The sequence below is a fragment of the Tamandua tetradactyla genome, chromosome 6 (genome assembly GCF_023851605.1).
Source record: "Tamandua tetradactyla isolate mTamTet1 chromosome 6, mTamTet1.pri, whole genome shotgun sequence".
Classification (NCBI taxonomy): domain Eukaryota; kingdom Metazoa; phylum Chordata; class Mammalia; order Pilosa; family Myrmecophagidae; genus Tamandua; species Tamandua tetradactyla.
The window spans coordinates 101,517,950-101,528,854 of NC_135332.1; the positions used below are offsets into that span (position 1 = coordinate 101,517,950).

The window sequence follows — 10,905 nt, forward strand, 5'->3', positions numbered from 1 at the left end:
AAGCACACCATGTATTAGATGCTGTTGCAGGGCCCAGGGTATGGTGGTGAATTAGACAAACTCATTGCCATACTTGGTTTACAGTGTACTGGAGGATCCAGACAATGGAAAATAAATATGGAATACCATGACCTCAGTAATAAATGCTCTAAGGGAAAAACAAAATAAGTATAGGAATGGAGCATGACTTGGGAGAAGAGAGAGTGGTGGTGGGTAGACAAGGTAGTCTTTTCCTTAATAGTTATTATTTTATTTGAAATAATAAGTAAAGCCATCTTCTAAGAGTAAGAAGAAGAAAGGGGTAATTGGAGATATAAGGAAAGCAGTATGAAATAGTAATCTCAGAAAGTGGGAAAATTAACTAACTAGGGAAATAAAGTAGGATTATTGGGCAATGTTGAAGGCTTACATAAAAATCACAGCCATAAATTTAAAATTTAAATTTAATTGAGAAAATTAAGCCTTGGTGTGGGTTTTTGTTCAGCCCATTCTGCTGCTCAGGGGCAAGTGAAGAACAGATGGAGAGCTGGAGTTCTTCCAGGTAAGTATGAAAGGGAGAAGGTTTAGAGCAAGGGTTAGCAAACTTTTTCTGTGAAGGGCCAGATGATAAATATTTTAGGCTTACTATATGGGCCATATGGTTTCTATCACAACAATCCAACTCATCATTGTAGTCCAAAAGTAGCCATAGACAATCCACAAACTAATGTGTTTGACTGTGTTGCAATATAAAATATTTTAAAAACAGACAGTAGGCTGATTTGGCCTGAGGGACTTAGTTTACTGGCCCTTGATGTAGGGAATTGAAGGTGTTTGCAAGGGACCTCTTACAAGGATGGGCCATGGACTCTAGGCCGAGTAACGCAAGAAATGGGATGGTCAGGAAGCCCAGATGAGGTCAATGAACTGTTGGAACAGCGGTACCAAGTCAGTGAACTGGAAGGAGAGAAGTTCATGGTTGAGGGTTTTCTGTTTGATGTGTACGTGTTACAGGGGATGCCTTTACTGAGTAGGAACCATATGAGGACAGGGACCCGGGAAGTCTTAAGCTTTGCAGACATCCTTTAGAGGTTGCAGTACTTTCTTGGTAAGAGCAAGGGAAGGCAGATCAAGAGCAAATGCTGCTCTGGAAGCCTCTCTCACATCAGAAGCAGCTGGAGTTTTGATAGCTTTCTTTCCAGGTTGCAGTGAACAGCAAAATAGGCTGACTCCCAGGACTCAGATCCCTAAGGATCACCCTCCAACCCTACTGAGGGTGATGGGCATGGCCAGAGTAAAGGTCAGTTTACAAGAATGAGCATGCTCTGAATTCTCACTTAAATGCTTTTTTGTGTGATTTCCATTGTATCTAGTACCACATTACTTCCAGATCACTGTTTGTTAATATTCTGTGGGGCCAAAAAAGACAAGGTCATTATTATCCATGCAAAATCATTAAAATCATTAAAACTCACACAAAATCACCTTAGGTAGAAATGTCCACCAAACAATAATAACACAATACTTATGTTGTAGCAAGAGTCTTCATATTAAGAAAGTTTGGTGGTCTCATACATATTTAAAATGTAATTAATAATAAGCAATTTTGCTAGATTAATTCATTTGTCTTTTTGTTCATTCATTGTATGTACTAGGCAGATAAAAATGTTTAAGACATTGTTTCTGCCCTCAAGATGCTTTCTCTAGAAGTCAAGTGGATTATGTAATGAATTAATTGCTATGACAGAGCAAAGAGAAGTAATTCATTAGTTTGTTCATTCATTACAATTTTTTTTCCAGTGCTTTCTACATACCAGCCGGACAAAAATGAATAGCGTCTTCTTGGCTGTCCTGGTGTGTAGAGGTAGGCATGGAATTGAAAATGTAAATAAATAATTGCAAAACACTATGCTGTTGCCTACAATGGGCAGGAAGGAGGTAGAGATAAACTGCAGTGGTAGCACAAAGGTAGTGATTAACTTTACTTGGAAAGTAGGATAAAGCTGCACAAAGGAAGAGACTCCTGAACTTGGTCTTTTAAGGTGATAAGGATACCACAGTCAGAAAGAGCAAAGGAACATTCTAGGTTAGGGAAATGGCAACTGGGTAGAATGTGAGTATAACTGGAGCATTGCAACAAGAAATATGAGTAACTGGAAATGAGCTTGAGAAGGTAGGGGAGCCGGAGAAGGGAAGGATGCAGCCGAAGGAATTTAGACCTTTTCAGGTAAGCTATAGGAGACCCAGAAGGGCCTTATTGGGGAAAGTGAAATCGGATTTGCATCCCGAGGGATGGCAGAGCATGGACTAGGGGAAGGTGAGATAAAGCAAAAGTTTTCTTGTCTATTTTTTAAAAATTTTTCCAGAAATTTGTATTGCTATCCATTATATTGCTATCATGACCACAAATGGGTCAAGACATGATGCTAATTTTAATCTTCGCTGGTTTAGGGACCCTCCTCTGCCTCAGGGACACTCTACCTACATCTCTCATGGCACATGCCAGATCATATGGTGAATTTTCATATTTGTGTTCTCTTCTGACACCACGCTGGCAATCTTTGAGGATCAGAACCAAGTTGTATTGACTTTAGTATGCACCCAGCCCCAAATATGACTAATTGAACTGAAAACTTATTGCTTCATGTTCAAGAGCTCTTACATAATTGGAGCTGGAGGGAATAAATGCCTACTAGCAATATTCCTGGTAACCCAAAGCTATACAATGTGATGAAAAAAGGACAATCGCTTCTCGGCCTTTTGGCTAAGATCAAGTGTAGTATCTGTTCTTATCAGTTTGGTATCTGACACGTCCTCTATCCGAGGACAGTATATTGGGTGGATTTTTGGAGCAGGGAGATGGAGTGGGAGCTTGCTCCGTCCACTCCACGCATCGACCTGGTATTGCAGTACTTCCAGGAACGGTGCACCAAAAAAAAAAAAAAAAAAAAAAAAGAAAAGAAAAAAGGACAACATGCTCAAACTCTTAAGTCAGACCTCAGACCTTAGCTAATGTTGCAGAATTGAATAACTTAAGAAATAGAGAAAATGAACTCGTACTGCACTTCATGTAATTCTAACTTCCTCAAAGGAGGTTTTATCAAGCTGTTTGTAGTTTATTTTCCAAGCTGCTTCCTCATCATATACTACATGAATATGACTTAAAAACAATTTTTGATGCCGTTTTAGAAAACACTAAACTTAGAATCTAACTAAAAGGATTGTCTAAAGCCAAGGTAGAAAATGACTTTGTACACAGATAACCAGCTATTTATGTCTCTGTTGGTCCTATGGCATTTCAGTCATTGTCATCTCTTAGCTTTAGCACATTCACCAGCTCACATTGATGACACACTGCTCCATTGTGTAAATAGAATAACTATTTAATAGGTTTTAATTTTAATTCCTCCCTTATATATTGCCTAACTGAATTTGCTAGCTGTGGCATTATTTCAGTAGCAGTTTAGGTCGTTCGGAAAAGATATAGCATCAATACTGAATTCTGCATTGCATTCTTCTTGGTATAATTTAAAATATACGATTTTCTCCAGCATTATGGAACAGAATAAAACTAAGCTCTTGCAGATGGTACCTTGGAAATTGTGATATTTTTAAAGAACAGTGAGAAATACATTGTGTACATATTGGATAAGAAAACAATCCTGATCCCAAAATTACCTTTAGAGATGGGCAATATGCCCAAACATTACCCAAAAATGATGTATGTTAAATAGTGCTCTCTGGTTATGATATCAGGAATGGATTTGTCCTCTCCAGGCTTACAGTATATGACATTTACATCCAAAATTTTTTAAAACTCTTACCTTTATAGCTGTTATATCCTCTAAAGGCTCATGGTCAGTAATGATGCTTTTTTTCTTCTCTGGAAAGTAAAGCCCCCCAACTATATACCTCATAATGTCTTCATAGTGTCAGTATCAACACTTAGAGTTTATTTAATAGACCAATATACTTTAAAGGACCTATTGATCATGAAATAGTTTGTCTATACCACATTTCTGTAGACAAGATATTGCAGCATTCTTTCATTTTTATTGCTGAGATATCACTGCAGATGAACAAGTTGTTCTGACTTTCTGAAGGAAGAAGAGAGAGAAGGGCAAGGTATTCTTTAGTGAGGAATCTCATCATTGGTCATGTTAGTTGTAAGTCTGTATTACTGAATTTCTTAATATAAAGGTTAGAGAGTAAACAATGATGTATTTCAACCCTACATAGTATACTGACTCATTCTGAAACAAACATACCCCTATTCAAAACATGACATGGGTTAATAATAAGAGGGAACTTTGTCAAGGAGATTCTATAAAAATGGCGTAAGCACTTTACTTAAAGCACCACCCAAAGTCTGATTTTCATCCTTAGTGTCAGTCCCTTTGCACGGGGAGAGAGTTCTGTGCATGTAAATGTTCATAAGATTTAGGTAAGGAAAAGCAGGAATGATTTGGACTTTAGGAGAAGTATATTGAAATGAATCACAGAGGAAGACTATAGAATCACTTTCAGTCTGAAATACCTGAGCTATTTGGGATGTGATCTTGAACGTAGGATATTCACCAACTGATAGTCCAGCTGTATCAGACGTTTGTTGATAGACTTATGGAACAAACATATACAGTTCTTTGCACCAGAGATAGATAACTTACTAGTGGGGTGGGATGGCTAGTTCATTGGCTAGACTGAGCCAAATAGACTTTAAGGATTTGAACTAAAGGACAATGAAGCAGGGGGACAATTAGATGCTACAGCTGCAAGGTCATAAAGAATTGAGGTCTCAAAAGCACAAAATCCTGTGCCAGCTGAAGCTAGGTAAAGCAGAAACATATTTACTGTGCACATCCCTGCTTGGTGGAACAAGCGTAGAAAATGAAGCAGAATCAACTCACCAGGCATCCCCGGGGTAATAGCAAGAGAATTACTTGCTAAATCTGTCTACTCTTCTGAGCTCAGATGGCCAGCAAAAGTGCATGTTGGATCCTTATAACATTATACCATTTTCCTTTACTTTCATCGGTTTGAATGATTTTCTGTTTCTTGTAACCAATTGTTCACTAAAATAAGTACTTATAAGAGCCTCTGCTGCCATCTTCTCAACCCACAGGAGAACAATCACAGAAAGTACAGGGAGTAGAGAGTAAAGGAGAGCAAGCTAAAGTGGGAAGGGACAAAGTGGGGAGAAGGAGAATCACACACAGGCTAAGATCTAATATGGATAAGAACTAGGCTTTGGGCTGAGAATGCCAAGAAAGACCCACTCCTGCCAGTATCCCATAAGTTTAGCTTCTGGCTCCAACTATGTCAGTATTTGCCCTTTAAATAAGCCAGTTATCTTCTCCATGCTTCAGGTTCCTTATTTACAAAATCAAAATCTTCAACGGAATCATGGTTTTCCAATATTTTGAGCAAAACAATCTATTTTTCTAACCAAATCTGATATAAAAGCTGATAGAACAGAAAACTGAATCTGCTTTGTTTCAACAAGGCACTGAGTGCTCCACAGAGCAGAGTTTAAAACAGCTAGAGATCACAAGAGTCTAGTAACCTATTATTTGTACTTTCTCCCAACTGCCATCATGAAGCTAGTTCCAAGACCAAACTTTCCAGTTTGGGAAGTGATCATTTGAAGTTGTGCAGGTACTTTCCCTTAATGTCATGGTCCATGGTTTCACTAGACAAAAAAAAAAAAAACCCTCTCAGGAAAGATTTGAATGTCTCTATGTCCAAATCAATACAATTAGTGTAATATTTGACTTCATAATGTCCTTCATAAAGACAGGATTCTATTAACTACTTGAGATTCAATTCTTCCTAGAGACTCATATCTAGTCCACTGCAGTAATCCACTTTTTAGCAAACATAGAAAACATATATTTTCTTCTCCAGTTAAATGCTTATGTTTATTGGGTTTATTGAGTGAGGCCTTTATTGTACTCAAGAATAATCATTTTAATAATTATAACTTTAAAAAAGTTGTAAGATCCACTCTAAATATATTCAAGATTAATTCCCTGATGGATGGTTTGTATTTTTCGTAAGGCCTCATTGAGTGTCGTTGCCTTCTTCCAGAACCAAATATAAAATTACCTGAGGAAATAAATATTTATTGTCAACACATAGAATGCTTAACAATCTTAAACACTACCTCTCCATATGTGGCATGCATAAAGTATAATTGGTTCTATAAGAATTGTTGCAACAACTTCAAATAAAGAAACTGTCATTTACTGTCATGGTTAGGGACATGTGTCAACTTGGCCAAGTTGTGGTACCTGTTTATCTGATTGGGCAAGTGCTGGCCTGTCTGTTGCAATGCGGACATTTCATAGGATTAGGCCATGATCACGTCAGCTGCATCCACAGCTGATTCCATTTGTAATCAGCCAAAGTGGTGTGTCTTCTACAATTAGTGATGCTAAATCTAATCACGGGAAGCATTTTAAGGAGGACTCAGAGGAAACAGGTTCCATTTCTGCTTCGGCTGGTGAGCCTCTCCTGTGGAGTGGCTCCATTGAAGTCGTCGGCTTCACAGCCTGCCCTGTGGATTTTGGACTCTGCGTTCCTGTGGTCACATGAGACACTTTTATAAATTTTATATTTGCAAGTGTTCCCTGTTGATTCTGTTTTTCTAGAGAACCCTAAGTAATACATTTACATATAAAATTAATAAATTTAACATTTATTTGAGGATTCATAGGAAAGAATGTAGATTTCTTCCTTTTGTTTCATTCAATATTCTTTGTTTCCTGATAGAACTTCTATATAGCTTCCTCTCTAAATCCTCTTAATTGGATTTATAATGAGTTTAGCTCTGGCTCACTATTCAACTCATTATATGAAGTTCTAACAAATCCATCAATTTTCAGTTTGCTATATGAAATAGGAATTGCTTAATGATGGGTTGACTTTTTGTTTTATAGGGTTCCACCTTCTATCATCGTCATCTGGGGCAACAATGTTGTTTTTTTTTCACAGAGAAATAATTTTGAAACCTTTTTCTTTTGTCAAGGATCCTTTGGCTTAAGAGAAGACTTACAGGAAGATATAAGTATATAAAGCAGATTAAAACTCATCATATCTGATCAAAATAACTGCAGCTTTTCCCCACCTTACCCCATCACTGCATATCCCACATCCCAATCTCTTTCTAGGCAACTTTAAAAGCCTTTGCTCTTGGGAAACAACAGAGATGAATAAGGAAGAAGGAAACTGAAATAAGTTTAAAAATTGTAGGAGCAGTGGAGAATAGTGGGGATTTTGAGATGTACAATCTGTAAGTATTCCCTGCCTTGGCATAGTAAACTCTAGCAAACAGCACAGGCAGGAATGTTGAAGAACAAGGGTGAGGAGAGACAGCTGCAGAATTGGGGCCAGAGGTGATGGGTATAATGAGAGTAAATAGAAGGAAAGGAAGGTGTTTATAGTGGTGTTCCCATGCCCCTGGCTTCAAATGACACGGGAGAAAATAAAAGAAGACTGAGAAAAAGAGAACATTTTAAAATATGATTAAAAGATTTAAAAGAAGGTGGGCAATGGTGGCAGAATTCTCGCCTGCCATGCCGGAGACCTGGGTTCGATTCCCAGTGCCTGCCCATGCAAAAAAAAAAAAAAAAAATTAAAGAGACCTGTGCAAGTGTAATTTAATACAACACTACAAAGAGGAGGCAAGGAAAACTCTAGGAGGAACTTTTACTATGCATTTTCTGTGGAAGACTGGATGAAGTATTGTTTCAATCAGAATCAAGGGAACTGAGGACACCAACAGAAATGCTGGAGGAAAGACCTTGGAAAACTCTCTTCTCTTCAAAAGCGAAGAGAACACTAGCAAAACTCATCAGAATCAACTTTTTCTGAGCTCTGGAAATTAACTAAAGACTTGCAGCAATCTGAGGCGTGTTTATTCAAGGACACTGGCTGAATCTTGGTAAGAAAGGAGAGCTTTGAGGCATTTTAACTTGTCCAATCCTCATTCACTCCTTCCAAGCCCATGGTAGACTGGAAAACCAACGCTCACAAGTATGGTGAAAGAAGGTAGCTTTTCAGCCACTGGAGATGGTAGTTCCTTCAAACTCTATTTCCAGAGAATTATCATTATTGGACCTGTTTGGTGTTTCTCTGTAATTCCACACTTGCAAGCCATCATTAATGGACTTGAGCCAGAACTCAAGTTGGGACAAACAATAGCTGAACTGAATAATTGACAGAAAAAAACAGGGGGTGAGAGATCTATAGCAAGATTTGAGAAGATGCATCATATTCCTGAGAATCTAGAAAGGCTCTCACATGGATAGGGCTTTAGATGTGCCTAGGGTTGTGCACATGCTCAGAAAAGACCAGAGAATGCCCTAACCTTGGGTTAGCCTTGAGACTCTGCATAAGTAGAGAGGGAAGACTAAAGCAGAGCTATCAACTACCTGGGTGAGTATTGATAGCGTACCCTAACTCACACTCAAGGCCCCTTGGCAGACACTGGAAGAAATATTGGTTAAGAACTGTTTAATCTCTAGCTGATCACTAAGCTAACTGCGTAGGGGCTTCAGTGGTCACACATGACAAATAATACATGCTTTACAGAATTAGTTTGGAAAAGTCACTAAACACACAAACAGGAACAAAAACAACAAACCCTGGAAAGGGAAGATAATCTGATTTCCAGAGTGGCTACATTATATTACTTGAAATATTCCATTTCAGCAAAAAAATATGATTTTTTTGTTTCTTTTGTTTGCAAAGAAACAGGAAAATATGGCCCACACATATGAAAAAAGTGATCAATGGAAGCTGTCTCTGAGGACATAGTCCTGAATCCTGAAGAATCTGAAATGTTTCTTTTCAATAATACTAAGCTATAAAATGCCAAACCTCTCATGATTAAAAATTTTCTTACTAGTCAGAGCATGGGAGTCTATCTTATTAGAAAATGATGTTTGCTGTTAATGGAAAATCTATTTCAGATTAATATATCTGTTAACAAAATATGATAAATTACTGTTTTATATGTAATTGCTACATGTGCAGTTCTTTTATTTTAAACCTTAAACACTATTGAATTTTAAGTCAAGATACTTGTGCTGTGGGGATCTCTTACTAGTGATTTAATTGATAACATTTAAAGGACAGAAGGCGAGTTTAAAAGTTGTACACAGGCGCAGAGAATAGAAAGTTTCTTTTTTTTATTGCAGTTGGGTATTCTACATGACAAGAAAAATTAAACTGGGATTTAGAGACTCCTTATGTTCTAGAATAGAGAGCTTTTATGATTTTACTTTAATTATTACCTTCATATTTTGATTTGTCTAATTTAATCAATGAAAGTTTTTGCCTTCTGTTTATTATTGTCAAGTCTCTTGAGCAGAATTCCTTGCTTCATATCAGATAAGACAGACCAAGGAAAAAAGCTTTCCAGAAATAAAATATTGCAATTGTATTTTCTAAATTTTCTAGACTATTGATAGTCATAGTGCAACTAATTTAGTAGTCAATTTGGGTCTATGTTTAAATGATGAAAAAGTACTGTAGTACAGGGCAATTCAGATCCCAAATATTTTCAGATTTTTTCCAACATTTGTCTCCAATCTCCACTTTGCCTGTCTGTTGAATTACTGACTGAGTATCATGGTGTGTTTTTGATTAGCACTCCTCCACAAAAATAAAAAGCTCTGTGACACTACAGATATATTAGTATTCATTTTTAACAGCTGGGTCATCACTACATTTTAGGAAGTTTCCAACTGTTGGCATCTACCATCTGCCACACTCTGCTCTAAGTTTGTTCCAGGTATTGACACACTTAATCTTCACAACTGCCCTGTGAGGCAGATCCTATTATAATCCCTATTGAACAAATGGGGAAACTGAGGCACAGAGAGATCACATACCAGGCAAGTGGCAGAACAGGGATTTGGATCAATGGTAACCTGAGTTCATCTCCCCATGTTTCTAACTATATTCCCTTTAAAAATTATAGTTACTATTAACTAAGAAAACATTATTTAAAAATAGGTCATTTGGGCAGTCATGTACCTTTTTGTTAAATCTACCTTTTTGATTACCTCTCCAGGGAGAGATAATCCAGTCTTTAGATAAAGCTATTGAGAAATATTACCTATGAACTGATAGTACTTATAATCTTCTCAGGAATAATTTTTATTTTGCTTTGCTCTCAAATTTTAAAGAATATCTGTTTAACTTTTATAGTTGGGAGGAGATTAAGAAGGTGTCCTAACTAATAGACATGTGTGATGATTTTTAATATGCACAGCAGTGAAGTAAGGGCATAGAATTTAATTGTTCTAATTTTTCTCCTGAAATACATTATATTCCTGTGTAAATTATAGAAGTTCTTTATATCAAAACACTAAGAGCAGATACCTGGACAAAACCCCTTCTCCAACACCATCCTCATCCCAAATTGTTCCAATACCCAGAGGAGGGACGAAGAAGATGCACAGAAAAGACGTGTCCAGTAAGGGGCTCTGATCCTGCCATTGAGTACATAGTGAGAACTGTCCTCGTGGATATTTAAAATGGTGCTGCCTAGTGGGGTCTCCCAGAGTGAACTATCTCAAGGGGATACGGGTATGAACATCTCGGAGCTTACATATGCTGGTGAGAAGCAGTCCCGTTTACCCAGCTTTCTCTGGGTCACATGAGCTGTTCAAGCGACAGCTGCTACTGATTTTCATAGACCATGCTGACTTTTAAACTCCATGTCACTCCCAGGTGGGTCCTTAATCACACCTACACTGTAAACATCACTCACAGGAAATTTGTGTTATCATGTTTCTTGGACATCAGCGTTTTTGTGATAAAAGGGCTGGAATTTTTCCATGTGTCCTAGTAAATTGCAGTGATGAATTTTGCTGCACTGGTGATTAAAAAAACCACACACACACACACACACACACA

General features: G+C 37.6%; 1 non-coding gene across 1 annotated transcript; it reads left to right on the plus strand.

Moving 5' to 3' along the window:
- Positions 1-2,723: 2,723 nt before the first annotated feature.
- Positions 2,724-2,914, plus strand: LOC143689324 (U2 spliceosomal RNA). Its single transcript, XR_013178765.1, has one exon. It is a non-coding gene; the product is annotated as a U2 spliceosomal RNA (small nuclear RNA).
- Positions 2,915-10,905: the final 7,991 nt, after the last annotated feature.